The sequence below is a fragment of the Pleurodeles waltl genome, chromosome 11 (assembly GCF_031143425.1).
Source record: "Pleurodeles waltl isolate 20211129_DDA chromosome 11, aPleWal1.hap1.20221129, whole genome shotgun sequence".
Lineage (NCBI taxonomy): Eukaryota > Metazoa > Chordata > Amphibia > Caudata > Salamandridae > Pleurodeles > Pleurodeles waltl.
In genome coordinates this window covers 633,178,488-633,193,091 of record NC_090450.1, presented here as the reverse complement: position 1 = coordinate 633,193,091, position 14,604 = coordinate 633,178,488, and the positions used below count along the sequence as shown (strand labels likewise).

The window sequence follows — 14,604 nt, the reverse complement described above, 5'->3', positions numbered from 1 at the left end:
CTAGTGCTGGCAAAGGCAGTGTCCCACGGATCCTCCTCCCTTACTCCATGCCAAAAAAATGCATCCCTCGCAGTGACCCTACAGGTGCTTCTTGCACAAGCGTTGCACAACGTAGTTAATTTGCCCCTGAAAGTTCAGGTTGCTACTATGTTAACACTGAGTTTGTGCAAGTCTTAAAAGGCCTGTAAGCCTTGCTTCAGTCTTATCAAACTGCAGCCTCAAACCCTGTATATTGGCTGGAGAAAGTCTTCCGAAATGCCAGTAACAAGCAGGATAAAGTACATCTGAGGTGGTCACACTCTGCGATGGCTTCAGAATGCACCATGAGGGTTCGCCTTCGCAGATCGTGCAGGTAAGCTAGCGGCCGTGATGCAGGGTAGCTAATGTTTTTGAGACCCTTTTAGACCTGACAGACTTAGGATGGTCTTACCCAATCTTTTTTGCCTGTCTTCCTCCATTCTTCTGATTTGTTTGCTGGTTTTAGGACTCTGCACTCTTTACCACTACTGACCAGTGCTTCTGCTCTCTCCCCTAAACATGGTAATATTGGCTCATACCCAAGTGGCATATTTAATTTACCTACAAGTCTCTAGCAAAGTGTACTAGATTTGTCCAGGACCTGTAAATTAATTGCTACTAGTGGGCCTGAAACACTGATTGTGTCACCCACATAAGTATCCCCCTAACCAAGTCTTAGGTCTGCCATTGCTAGGCCTCTGGGTACAGTTACACTGCCACTTCGACTTGGCATTTAAAAGTACTTGCAAAGCCCTGAATTCCCCTTTTCTTACACATCAGTCATGCATAAGGAAGGCCCATTGAGAAGAGTCCATATCCTGGTAGTGAAAAACAATCAAAGTCGTTCCTAACTATTGTGAAGGCTGCTCCTCTCATTTGCCTTCACTAGAGCTTCCCTTCTATGCTTTTAAATAGTAATTTCTGGTCTGAGAGGAATAGACTTGTCATATTTGGTATGTTCAGAATGGTAGTAAGAAATCCTAATTACTGGTGAAATTGGATTCTACATTACTATTTCAGAAATGCCACTTTTAGTAAGTAGTAATTTCTCTGCACTTATTGCCAACTGTGCCTTACAGCCTGTCTTCAATCCACGTCTGGTCTGTGCTGGTTGACAGCTTCCCTTGTGCATTCCACCCAGACAGCCATAAACACAGGACACTCAGCCACATTCATCTGCACACAGATGGGTTTCCCTGGGCAGGAAGGGAGGAGGGGGGGGCCTCTCTCCTACACTTCAAAGGCCAGTGGCCTGCCCTCACACAAAAGACTGATAACTCCCCACAGGGCTCCTGGCAGGCAGGGCTTGGTTGAAAGGGAAACTTGTGCACTTCAAAACCAATCTTTGAAGTTTCCTCCACTTCACAGGCACTTTTGGGTACATATAGTGGGTTAGTGACCCGCCCAAATCAGACACTTCTGGACCTGCAACTGGACTCTGTCAGGACTGCCTGACTGCACAAAGGACCCATCTGGACTGCTTTGCTGAAAGGGCTGCTTGTTGCCCCGCTGCCTGCTGGGCCCTAACCCTGTTTGAAAGACTCTGCCTTCCTCCACATGTGCTTACCAAGGGCTTGGATTGAGTTTGCCTCCTGTTCTGAAGTCTCAGGGCCAACAAAGTCTTCACCAAAGAGAAGAAAATGTGTGTCTAAAAATCGCTGCAACACCTACAAAAATCGATGCAGCGCCTGCCTCGCGGATGGAAAATTGCTGCATCGCCTACCAGATCGCAGCAGCACCTACTCCATCCTACCAACACACTCTAGATTTTCAACGCATCATCTCTGGGTGTCAAAGTATACCCTTATCAAAGTGAGGAACCAAGGTTGCAGTCCTGAAAATTGACACATTGCCTTGCAGCATGGAAAGAAACAACGCATCGTCTTTGTCACGCCAGGAAACCTGACACATCGCCTTACTTTTCAACGCATCTCCTCCTCTGTGGACCTTTTGCATTGTTTTTTAAGCATCCCAGGTACTGTGTTGAAAGGATACACCCACTGATTCTTAAGGATTGAGATTCATTTAAATCTCTAAAAAGTGATATCGGGACTTGTACGTTTTGGATTTTTGTCATTTTGGTATTATTTTATTCAGATAAATATTATCTATTCCTTAAACTGGTGAGAAGTAATTTTTGTGGTGTTTTCATTGCATTACTGTACGAGTTATTAAACAAATACTTTACACATTGCCATCTAAATTAGGCCTGCCTGCTCAGTGCCAAGCTACCAGAGGGTGAGCACAGGATCATTTAGATTGTGGAGTGAGTTATTTTGATTAGGATTGCGGTCCTGACTTGGAAAAGGGTGTATACCTTTGTCAACTAGAGACCCAATTTCTAACAGTCCCTTTTCTGGTCAAGGGGACTCCTCTGATCCAGGTGACTGTCCCAACGGTCCTAGTGGTCCCATCCTAACATACAAGGGTCAGAAACACAGGTCCCAAATTTCACGGTTAACTGCCCTAACAGTCTTAGGTGCCCCCTCTTTGCATATGGGAGTCACAGGCATGTGACATGCCCCCAAACATTTGTATGATGGCCCAAACGGTCCTACTGCACCCCTCCAGAGAGAGAGGGTCAAATGCATGGATGACCAACCCAGACATCACAGACCCACAATGTGGGTTGCAGACTTTGAAAAGTGTGTGGACGGTTCTTTCCTACAACAAACTTCTCAACTGGACTTGATGCCTCACAGTTCACTCACTGGGGCCTACTCCCATAAACCACCTGAGCCACACGCTTCAGCATTTCTCTACTTCACTGGGTACACTAGTCTTGGCAGAGTGGTAGAAGGCTGGTGCCCCAAGCACAGGGTAAGTGTTCTTGGCTTTTAAGTGATGGCCCCTCACCCAGCTGGACGACAAGACTTTGGTCCCCAGTCCTGGATGCAACAGTTCAAAGCTGTGGTGATCTTATTTACGATGGATGGACAGCTTATGGTCTCATTTCCAGACATAAATGTGATTGAGTCTCTGTCCATTTGAAATTCGTTTTGGGGGAGTCGACTCCTTTGAAGTGCCCGCTCCTCTTCCCTTTCAAAAGGGCTAGTGTACCACAGCAGTGGCTCCAATTTTGACTTACCTACAACACAGGTCAAGGTAGTAACAAGGGATCACACGTTGCTGTCAGCCTCCACTGAAATGTGCCTCACACAGGTAAAGTCTTAAGCCTTCCCCTTTATAGTGATTTCCTGGTTCTGCAGTGCCAATCTTAATCAGATTCACATCTTTACAATCAGCCTAGGCCTCAGTAAATATTTCTGGAATTAAAGCGACCCAGCCCCTTGGTGTGCACATAGGATGTTTTGCTTTTCTTCTTCTAGGGTGTGTTTTCCCAATAAAGCCCTCAGAAATATTGTCATCAATCAATACCTTTTTGTCTGGGGGCTGCAGTCTTCATCTCAATTAGCTTATGCAGGCCCGGGCTTCCAAAATAGAAGCCATAAGTCTCCATGTTATGTAATATGTTCAAGCACACATACATTCCAGGAGACACACTCAGTTATCACATGCCTGCCGGTACTAGGCACAGTCACCATGTAGACCTATGGTGAGCAAGTACACAATCACAGAATATAAGATGGTACCACTCCAGTAACACAGGGAAAAAAACACTTTTCACATGAACAGTGCATACTACACACAAAACATGTATGCTGCCACCAGTGCACTGGTGTCAATTAACTCTTGGCAAGGGCAGTAGCCCTCTACCACTATGAGGGTAGCATTGGGTGCCCCATCCCAGTCTAAGAAGGCCATATTACCCTGAATCAGGCCTAGGTCATACCCAACACATATAATCAGTGTTCAATCGTCACCAAAAATCAGTACGGGGTCCAGATATCAATGCAGTTGGAGCACCAAATGTAGCAGTGTATGTTGGTCACCATGCAGGGGTTACGCCATTTCAAAAGATGCCTGTGCCAGATCAGACAATCCTGAATCAACTCCTGATCTAAAGAGGTTCAGTCATCAGATAGGAAAAATCGTTAGGAAAGTCCATCTGCATTCACATGGCTTAATCAGACTCTGTGCTCCATCATAAAATCAAACCTTTGTAGGGAAACTGATCAACTCAACAACTTCTGATTCCCTCCCTTTTCAGCAATCAACCACTTTAAAGGCTTATGATCAATTTGCAGTACAAACGTAGTCCCAAGCAATTAACTTCTGCAAAGCCCACACAACGGCAAAGCACACCTCTACGTTCGCCCAGTTCCATTCCCTGGGTAGTAACCTCCTACTAATAAAGGCCACGGAACACTACCTACCTTTGTCATCCAATAGAGCTAACATCCCTCCAACTCCTTTGCTAGAGGAATCTGTACATTAAAAGGCTGACTGTAGTCAGATGCTCTCAGCACAGGTACATTGAATAGTGCTTTCTTTAGTTCCCCAAATGCTTTTTGACACTCAGTCCAAATGACTTTTCAGGGATACTTGTTGGAGGTCAACATAGTCAAGGCGGCAACTATGGCCCTAAAGTTAACCAAAAAAGTCCTGTAATATCCTGCGAGTCCTAAAGGACAAGCTACTTACGTTCGGTAATGCTTTATCTGGTAGAGACTATATCTAGCTGCAGATTTCTTACCTTTAAATTCTGCAGAGGCGTCAGGCTGTATGCAGAACATTTTCCTGATCAGTACCTGTGCGTGCTGGTAGAGGCATCGATCTGCACCGTGTTCTTCATCAGCGCATAATATAATATTGTGGGTCCTATGTAGGTGCCATCCAGGAATGCTACCAGTATCTTTTCACGACTTTCCATACCAGAACTGCAGCACCATGAAGAACACTGACCACTGGTGCATCAAAACTAAGTCCCTGAAAGGGGAGTCCCTGCCCCTAGAAATCAGTTCGCAGAGCAGGGAGGATGGTTGGGTTGGATCTGCAGCTATACTCTCTAGCAGATACAGCATTACTGAAGGTAAGCAACATTTTTGTCTGATAGAGACTTCTAGCTGCAGACTACATAGCTTTGAATAGATACCCAAGCAATACCATGTCTCAAGGTGGGACTGTGAGCCAAGTTCAGAGTAAAAAGTCCTGCAAGACCGAATGGGCAAAGTGCCAGTCTCTACAGAACTGGCTGACCAGGCAGTATAGTTTGGTAAATGTGTGCAGAGATGCCCACAATGCTGCCTGACAGATGTCAAGGACTAGGACTCCATGTGCTAGGGCAGTGGTCACAGCTTTAGCTCGGGTAGAATGAGCATACAAAACCTCAGGGGGTTGCTTTTTGGCCACTGCGCAGAAGACCTTAATGCAGAGTATGACCTATCTGGAGATGGTCTGCTTCTATACTGCCCGACCTTGCTTCGCACCCACATACCGTACAAAGAGTTGGTCATCCACCCAGAACTCTTTTGTATGGCTAAGGTAGAACACCATTGTTCTTTGTGGTTCCAGGCGGTGGAGTTTCTCAATCTCCATGCAAGAAGGCGGAGAGGGGACAGGTTAGGTTGCAGAACCCTCCCCTGCTGCTCCTCCCGAAGGGGCAGTCTGATTGGTATATCGATGGACATGTTCAACAGCTTGTGATACCAGACTCTTCATACCCATTTCGGAACCACAAGAACTACTTGGGTCGTCGTTCCTGATCTTCTTGAGTACCCTGGGCAGGGGTGATTTAGGTGGAAAGGTGTACAGGTGGCCTAAACTCCACTCAAGATGAAAAGTGCTTCAGATGGATTGCCGTCTTCAAAATGCCAATGCGCAAAACTGCTGACTACATGTTCTTGGTTGAGACAACCAGATCTAACCAAGGCTCTCTCCTGTAGGAGGCGGGCTCAGTTTATAATGTACACTTAGAGGTGGCACTCTATACTGAGAGCAGGCAACCCTTACTCACTAGTAGGTGTCCAGATAGCAAAAGCTCTGAGGATAGCTGAGGCGAGCAGCTGAAGCTTATCCACGAAGAATGTAAACCACTTCCAATACCACAGTATTCAGACAGTAACTCAATCACAAGAAAGAACCACACAAGTGTTGCAAAAATAAAGGATACTTTATTACAGCACTACTACTAGACTAGCATTGGTATGTCTCCATTTGGAGATAACTAAACACAATATATACAGAAAATAACCAACAGAAATAGCATAAAATATACAGGGCCCTATGGGAGGCCCAACCCATATACTAAAAAAGTGGAATGTGAAATGGTGTTAGCTAGGGGCTTGGGTACACAAGAGGTAAGAACAATAAGTGTCCCTAGCGACCAGGTGCAAGGTACTTACCCACCCAGTAGTCCATTGGCTAACACAGAGAAAGCAGTGGTTGGAGTTTGTGGAATTCAGGACCCTTCCCAGTGGACCCCGAGAAAACCAGCAGACAAGAGGAAGGAAAGAGTGTGTCCCTATCCCAGGACACCCAGAAGACAGGAGTACCTACACCAGGGACCCGGATGCAGAGGGGAGAAGGGACTCTCGCTGAAGTCAGTGGAAGCTTCAGAATGTCCAGCTGCTGTCACGACCTGTGGACCAGGCCGGTGGAACCCAGGGACGGAGTCTGGACATGGAGGACCTGTAAAGGAAAGGGGACAGAGTCCAGCACCCTTGGAGGTGCTCAGGTGGTGCAGATGGAAATGCTCACCCTCCAGAAGGTAAAGTTCGTGCAGGTCAGTGGAAGAGGTAGTCCAGCAGCAGGGTTCAGGAGCTGCATAAGATCCCAGGAGTCGCCTAAAAGCTGTATCTTGCCGGTCGCCGGATAGCAGGACGGTCAGTGACCAGCCTGGTCACCAACAAGAACTGGCAAATGCAAGCAGGAGATGAAGAAGTGTTGTTAAGTTTTGGGACCCAGCAAGGTCCAGGAGACCCTGCTCAGGAGGGGGGGAGTCAAGACTGGCCCTCAGCACACAGGAAGGCCAGCCGAAGTCGATGGAGCCCCCACAAGGGACCCACAGGCAATGGACACAAGAAGTCACAAAGGGGGCTCACAAGCACAACAAAACAGAAGTTCCACATCACAGGAGTTGCAGGACAGGAGCTGATCTTCGAGTTGCAGAATGCTGGAGGCCGCGACTTCTTGATGCCTGATGATCTCCTGGAGGAAGAGTCAACAAGCCTTGGCAATTTTAACCATTGAAGTGCATTGGGGTTCCAGTCCTGTGGCAGGAGCAGGGGCCCACAGTCTTCCAAGTTGGTTAGATGACAAGCAGGACCCAGTGTAGGCCACAGACTCACCACCTTTGTTGCAGAGTCGTTGGATGTTCGTGGGACAGCAGACGCCACAGACCATCAACACTGTTGTGAGATTCCAGCGGTTGCAAGGGAGTGACTCCTCGACTCCAAGGGAGATTCATTCATGCTTCCAGGTGCAAACAGAGTCCTTGTGACCCTGAAGAATACAGAGCCTGGGATGTTGCAGAATTCTTGGAGAATCCAGAGAAACAATGTTGCAATGGGAGCATTGCCACCAGGAGCAGACGTGTTTCAGTTCCAAAGGAGACCAGCAGTGGCTCCAGAGGCCAGGAGCAGAAGATGTCTTGCAGAGAGTTCCTTGGAGAGTCTAGCTCAATGAATCTTAGGGCCCACCCAAGGGGGAGCCCTTAAGTAACCCTAAAGGGGGTTGGTCACTCTCTGAAATGAGCCACCTATCACAGGGGGTCAGGCACATCATCTACCTGGGTTAACCATTCAGATGCTCAGAGGTGCCTCTGCCCATCTTGTTTCCAAGATGGCAGAATCCAGTGGCCACCTGGCAGAGCTCTGGGCACCTCCCTAGGGGAGGAGCTGGCCAGGGGGTGGTCACTTCCCTGTGCAGTTTTGTGCCAGAGCAGGAACTGGGGGATTCTGAACTGATGCTAATTTGATTATGCAAGGGCACCAAATGTGCCCTTCAAAGCAGTCTGGTGGTGCTCAGAGGCCATCCCACCCCAGACACCTAATACACAGGTGGTGATGGTCACACCTCTCTCTTGCAGGAAATCATTTGTTCTGCCTCTCTGGCCTGAGCCAGGCTCACCGGCAGGAGGGCAGAGCAGTGCCTGAGGTCAGCAGCAGCAAAGGCCGGCAGCTAGAACACGTAAGGCCGCACAGGCAGAATCGAGGGATCCTCTATGGAACCTCCAAAGTACATGGTACCATGCAACTAACACTGGAATCGGTTGATTCCAACACATTTGATACCAAACATGCCTAGGTATGGAGAAGCCATTAAGTAATTGGACCATTCGTGTTAACCATTGTCTACTAAATACTTTAAGATGGCTTTCCCACACTTACAGAGCCCAGCAATTAGCCTAGGGTCTGTAGAGGCACCGTGCTCATGCAGGGGTACCCTCACACTTAGGGACATGCACCCTGTCCTTGGGTTGAAGGGCCTACCAAAGGTGTGACAGTGTCAAAGTGCAACAACCAGGTTTGGTGGTGAAAGTGTGATATGCACCATTTCACGTATGCTGCAATGGCAGACCTGCAGAGAAAGTTTGCATGGGCTCCCATGGGTGGCACAATCCATGCTGTAGCCCATGGGGAACCACTGGTGTACCAATGCCTTCGGTACCATATACTAGGGATTTGCATAGGTGCACCAGTATGCCAATTGTGGGTGCAAAACAATTATCATCAACCACATTTAGAGGCGAGAGCACGTACACTGGGGTCCTGGTTATCAGGATCCCAGTGAACTACAGTCTAAACACACTGAAATCACGCAAAAATTGGGGGTAGCTATGCTAGAAAGGTGGCACTTTCCTACATCCCCACTGCTGAAAGAAACCTTGCACCACCTCCAGACAGACACCATTTGTGATCAGCTAGGCATTTTCAGCCGAGTTTGTCCTCTGTGGCGTTCAGAGAGCCTGCAAAGATTTTGTACCACCAGGTATATGCCCTGCTGTTCCAGCCACATCCAGAGGCACAGAGCCTCTTGACAAAGGGTCCACAACCCATCCCTGCTCTGTTTGTTGCAGTAGTATACAGTGGTGGTGTTGCCTGTGAACATCTGCACCATCTTTCCCTTGACAGAGGGAAGAAAGTCTGTCAATACCAGCTGGATTGCACAGAGCACCAACAGGTTTATTTGGATCCCATTTCCGCCACAGACCAGATGCCTCTGATCACCGCCTCTCAGCAAACGGACACATCTGTCACTACTGTCAGATCTTGTTGGGGAAGGAGGAGGGATCTGCCGCTGACACAATCACGGTTCTTTAACCACCACTGCTGTTCTTCTGCAGTTCCCTCACAGATCTGGACCTTGTCAGAGAGATTCCCCTGATACTGCGCCCACTGGAACTTCAGATTACACTGCAGAGCCCCTATATGCCGTCTGGCATGTGTCACCAAGAGGACACAGGAGGCTACGAGGCCCAGCAACCTCAGTCATTTTCACCAAAATGCAGGATAGAGGCTGAAACATCAGTATCATAGCCTGAATATCCTGGACTCGCCATCCGGGAGGACAGGCCCAAAAACTGCACTGTGCCCAGAACAGCTCTGATGAAAGAGTGTGTCAGAGGAAGTCCGGTGTGACTTCAGCCCATTTATAGTGAACCCCAGTGAATGCAGGAGGTCCACCAAAGTCTGGAGGTGACAGTCTGGGGTGAACTGCCTTCAACAGCCAATCATCATGATAGGGAAGACTGAAAACCCTTATCTCTGCAGATGAGCTGCAACCACAAATGGTGAACATCTGAGGGGTGCTGGTAAGGTCAAAGGGAAGCACAGTGAACTGAAAGTGCTTGTGGCCTACCGTAAACAACATCTGTGGGCAGGCAGAACAGGGATATGAAAAGAGTGTCCTGCAAGTCCAACACTATCATCCAGTCGCCAGAGTCCAGGGCAAATAGAACCTGAGCCAAATGTGAGCATCTTGACCTTTTTCTTGAGGACAAGATTAAGGGATGGAAGATCTAAATTAGGGCATAGACATTTGTGCTTTTTGGGAACCAGAAAGTAGCAGGAATAGCAACCACAGCCTATTTCCACCACAAGGTCCACTTTATTGCTCCCTTGGCAAAGAGATCTGTAACTTCGTCACGGAGAAAGGACAAACAATCCTCTGTCATCCGATTGTAAGAGAGTGGCATGGATGGAGGGGTAGTCTCGAATGGGAGGGAGTAGCCCCTTCAGACTATCTGCAAAACCCACCTGTGAGTTGATGGATTGCCAGCGGAGCAGGTGATGGTGAATCCTGCAGCTTACTGGCCTATGTTGGGGAGAGTCAAACTAAGAAGGCTTAAATTGGGTGGGTGGGGGAGGAGGGGGTACTGATCAGACTGCTGGACACCAGACCCTAGAGACGGGTGAGTCCCGCGCACTTGGCCACGCAGAGTCTGGGTTGCATGCGCGGCATGGTGGCTGACTGGGAATGGGTGTGGTTGGAGCCCCCCTTCCATAGCTACTAAAGGGGTGAAAGTCAGGCTGGGGAGGATGTGCCGGTTGGGGGTTTTGGGGGGCACTGCACAGCCTAAGGACCTGGCTGTAGCCCGAGAATCCTTGAAGCGAATGAGCGTCAAGTCTGCTTTGTCTACGAAGTGATGGGTGCCATCAAAGGGCATGTCCATCAAGGAAGACTGGACCATCCCCTGAAAAGCCAGACATCCTCAGCCAGGCCTTGCGCCTCAGGGTCACTGTCAAATAAATCACTCCATCTTGCGAGTGGTCCTGTCCAGTCCACATCGAATTGTGAACTTTGCAGTGTCTCTCTCATCGGCAACAGCCTGAGAGAGTACAGACTGGGCCTCCCTTAGTACCTGTGTGAGCACTTGCGCAACTGTATCCCACAGCCTGTGTGAATACCGTTCCAAAACAGCATGCGGTGTTCAGGGACTACAGTGCAGTAAAAAACATCCTCTTCCCAAGTGAGTCCAACCCTTTGGATTAACTGTCTGGGAGAGCAGAAGGGAACAAGCCATGGAATTTAGAGGCTTAAACCACCAAGCTCTCAGGGGTAGGGTGTTGTGTCACGAAACTTGGGTCCCCAGGTCCAGCGCAAAGGGCAATCGTCCTATTCACAGGGGTCCTGTCCTGAGTTTGAACCAGTTACCCAGTAGGACGTCAGTGAGCCCATCATTGAACAGAAGAGGTTCTGAGGAGGAAGCTCCTGGTTGCAGCACCTCAGTCAAGAGATTAGTCTTGATGACCACCGTGGGCATTTGAAGGTCCAGGACCTCAGCTGCCCCCCCTTATCACGAAAGCAGAAGAAGCTCCCTCCTCCATAGCCACGGTAGGGGGAGAAAGCATGCCAGTATCTGGCGAAGCATTCAGTGTGCTGGCCTCACCCAAGTCTTCATGCTAGTCCATTTCTTCAAGAGGCTGGTATTCCTAAAGGGTATAGCAACCTCTCTCATTTATTCCTGAAGCCTAGTCCAATAGGAAAGGGCACAGGAGCTGAACAAGAAGGCAAACCTCCTGCCAGCGCTTAAGTCAGCGTCAAACCATGCCCATCCAGCTCCATGTTGGAGGCAGCTATTACAATGAGAATAGCTCTGTCCATGGGCGCGGGCGCCGCCGGGAGTGTCTGAGAGGGTCGAGATGGCATGACCATCGCTGGTCTGGAACCAGGACTGGATTCCTGGGAGTCCCATGGCGCTGAAGTTAAAGCTGCCATTTAGGGAACCCAAAGGGGTCAAGACTACAGGGCCCAAAGGCAGTTCAGAGGGGTCAGGCTGCCCAAAAATGAGGCGCATGGCCTCATAGAATTCGTATAGTTGGACAGGGGTCACTCCGGGTCCCGGACACTCTTGGAGGCACGTAGTCAGCCCAGTTGCAGGTTCCATATAACGAGACCTAGAGCGTTGACGCTCACTCTTTGGATGACGGACAAGAAGACGTTGTAAAGCGCTTAGACTTCTTGGATTTTTTCTTGTGCCTTGACTTACCTGATCATCCTAAGGACTTGGACTGGGACGACTTCGGACTCCGTGACTGATCCCGGGACTTTAACCTGGACCGGAAAATCAACTTCACCAAACAAACAAGGAGCAGATCCGTCATGGACATCGCCCGATGACATGATCAGCAGGACTTGAATACTGTCTTTATAGAAGACATCCTCTATGCACCAGGAGTAAAACTCACAAAATGCTCAATAAAAAGTCAAAATAAATAAATTAAGAAATAAAATAAATAAAAACTGTCAAGAATTGACTGAAGGGTAGCTCGCTTCAGATGAGTGCTTTGGCAGTGCAGAAAGAAAAGGAACAAACGTAGGTGGCACCCATACAGGACCTGAAACATATCCAGCGCGGATGATGCCGACAAAGAGCAGACTAATGCCACGTACTGGTGTGCAGGGGTACTGCTCACGAAAACCTTCCAGATCCACACTGACGTCTGGGGAGATTTCAAGGTAAGAAATCTGCAGCTAGAAGTCTCTATCAGATAAAGGCCTCACTTCAGTCTGTTTAGTGGGAACCTCCCATTCCACCACAGATTGTACCTTGGCATCCAACAGGCAAATCTTTCCATTAACAAAGTCATGCCCAAGGTAGACTACAGAGGACTGCCCCACCACACACACTTGGTCACCTTTATGGTAAGTTTTGCCTCTTGAATCCTTGCCAACCCCTTTTATAGGTGCACTAGGTGACCCTGCCATGAACTGCTTAACACAACAATGTTATCTAGGGAGGCCACAGACAACCCTGCCAGACCTGCAATAACATGGGTCACCAGGTGCTGAAAAGTATCACTGGCATTCTTCAAACCAAAGGGCATTGATATAACCGCTCTGGCATACAAAATGCAGTCTTCATGGGCCCAGACGGGTATCAAACCTTGAGCCACCAAGAAGGGTTGTAAAATCATCCCAACACATTCTTAAAGCTGTAGGCTAACTGAACATCACCCACATTGCCATCTTTCATATCACTATGCAGCAGGTCAGGAAGTATAAATTCTGAAGGCATAGCCATGACATTTGCTGCGTAGTCTATCCAGACACACAGCTTCAGTCAGTTCACATGGAATCCTCCTTGGTTCCCTCATGGCACCTATGTCAACAAATTAGTTAAACTCAGAAACCTGCTGAACTACCTTGCATTGCCAACACCATTTGCCTTCCAAAAACAGAGTAAAATGGGTTACACAATCAACACCACCTGACCTTCTTGATACCCAGGAAGCATATATTTCTGGTCACACCAGTACTACATAAAAGTTTGTGAGGCAATGGGGTGTATTATATAGTGTGGTTGGGAAACCAAACCTTGTAATAAATTTCCTACCGTTTTAGGACCAGAGAGGCTTCATTTGTCAAACCTTAGCCCAATTCTGGGTAGGTGTAGCTTCTAGCAGTCAGGCTTCAATGAGGGAACAAGCGTAAAACATTTAAACAGCACCAAAACAATAAAAAAAGAAGGAAACAAGGCTCTCAAGAAATCCAACACCAATTGATAAAAAACGACTATTTTTATGAATTGATGGACACCAAATTGAAAAAGAGCCAGAGGTATAGAGTTTTAAAGATAAAATAAATCAAGACTTTTCACACAACCGGGAACAAGCACTGGCAAATTTAATGAATTTGACACTTAGAAACTTTCTCAGGAAAAGGTTACATCAAGAATGAATGCTGTGACTTAAAAGTACTTTGTGCAATCATCTCTGGTGGGGAACCAGTCACAGGGATCGACAAAGTCCAAAGAAACAGTTACTTTCACAAGAAAAGCATTCTCCAGTCCATTTCCACCATCAATGACCATTTACCATTGATTTCTATGGAGTGGTCCCGATGCAAGGGATATAGGACACTGAAGATACTGTACAGTCGATGGGGTTTTTCCGGGGAGTTACTGCTTGGTCCATGATCCACGTGGGGTGACTTGCCACAGGAGTTGACGCCCCCTGCATCCTCTTTGGTCCAGCAAAAGTCCACTCACCACTGGAAAACTGGTTGCTGAGCGTAATGAAATAAGCGGTTCCCTTCTTTTGGCAATAACTTCTTCTGTGCAATAAACTACACTCAGACAACTCTCTAAGGTGCAGCAAAGTTAGGTGTAATGTTTGAGCATTGGGTCTCAGTCTCCCAGGCTGCCCCACACCGAGAGCGACGATCTGGTGATCTGGGCTACCAACTCGGCCAAGCAATATTCCTCAGCTTTGTGGCCCTCCGCTGCCAACAGGAAGTCAGCCAAGTGACTCCTTGGAGTCTTCACTTCTGGCTGGGGCCCCCAGATGTTTCTCCTCAACCAGGACATGGCACGCATATTCCTTTCCTTTGCTAGCCCAAACAGCTACAGGTGCAGTCCAAATCTAGAACAGGCCCTCCTTGACAGGTCAAAGGTCAACAGAGCAGTCCTTCGGTCTTCTCTTAGTCCAAGCAAGGTCTGAGTTTTGCGGGCCAGGGGTGCCTCTTTTATGCCCAGAAGAACGAGTTACTTACCTTCGGTAACGACTTTTCTGGTGGATACATTAGCTACCTGTGGATTCCTCACCTAATGAATACTCCCATGGTGCCAGCATTCGACGGAAATCTTCTTCCTAGCTTCTGCACGTCGACGAGGACGTCACACTGGCCCACGCAACGCCGTCTGACGTCATACAGGCAATAAGAGGTCCTCGCCGACGTGCCGACGTCAGTACCAACATTTTTTACGTGCATGAGAACAATAACCTGACGGAATGAAAGATT

General features: G+C 48.2%; 1 protein-coding gene across 4 annotated transcripts in view; it reads right to left on the bottom strand.

The window, feature by feature from the left end:
• CDCA2 (cell division cycle associated 2) overlaps window positions 1–14,604 on the bottom strand; it is a 418,898-nt gene that overhangs the window by 38,219 nt on the left and 366,075 nt on the right. The window lies entirely within an intron of this gene.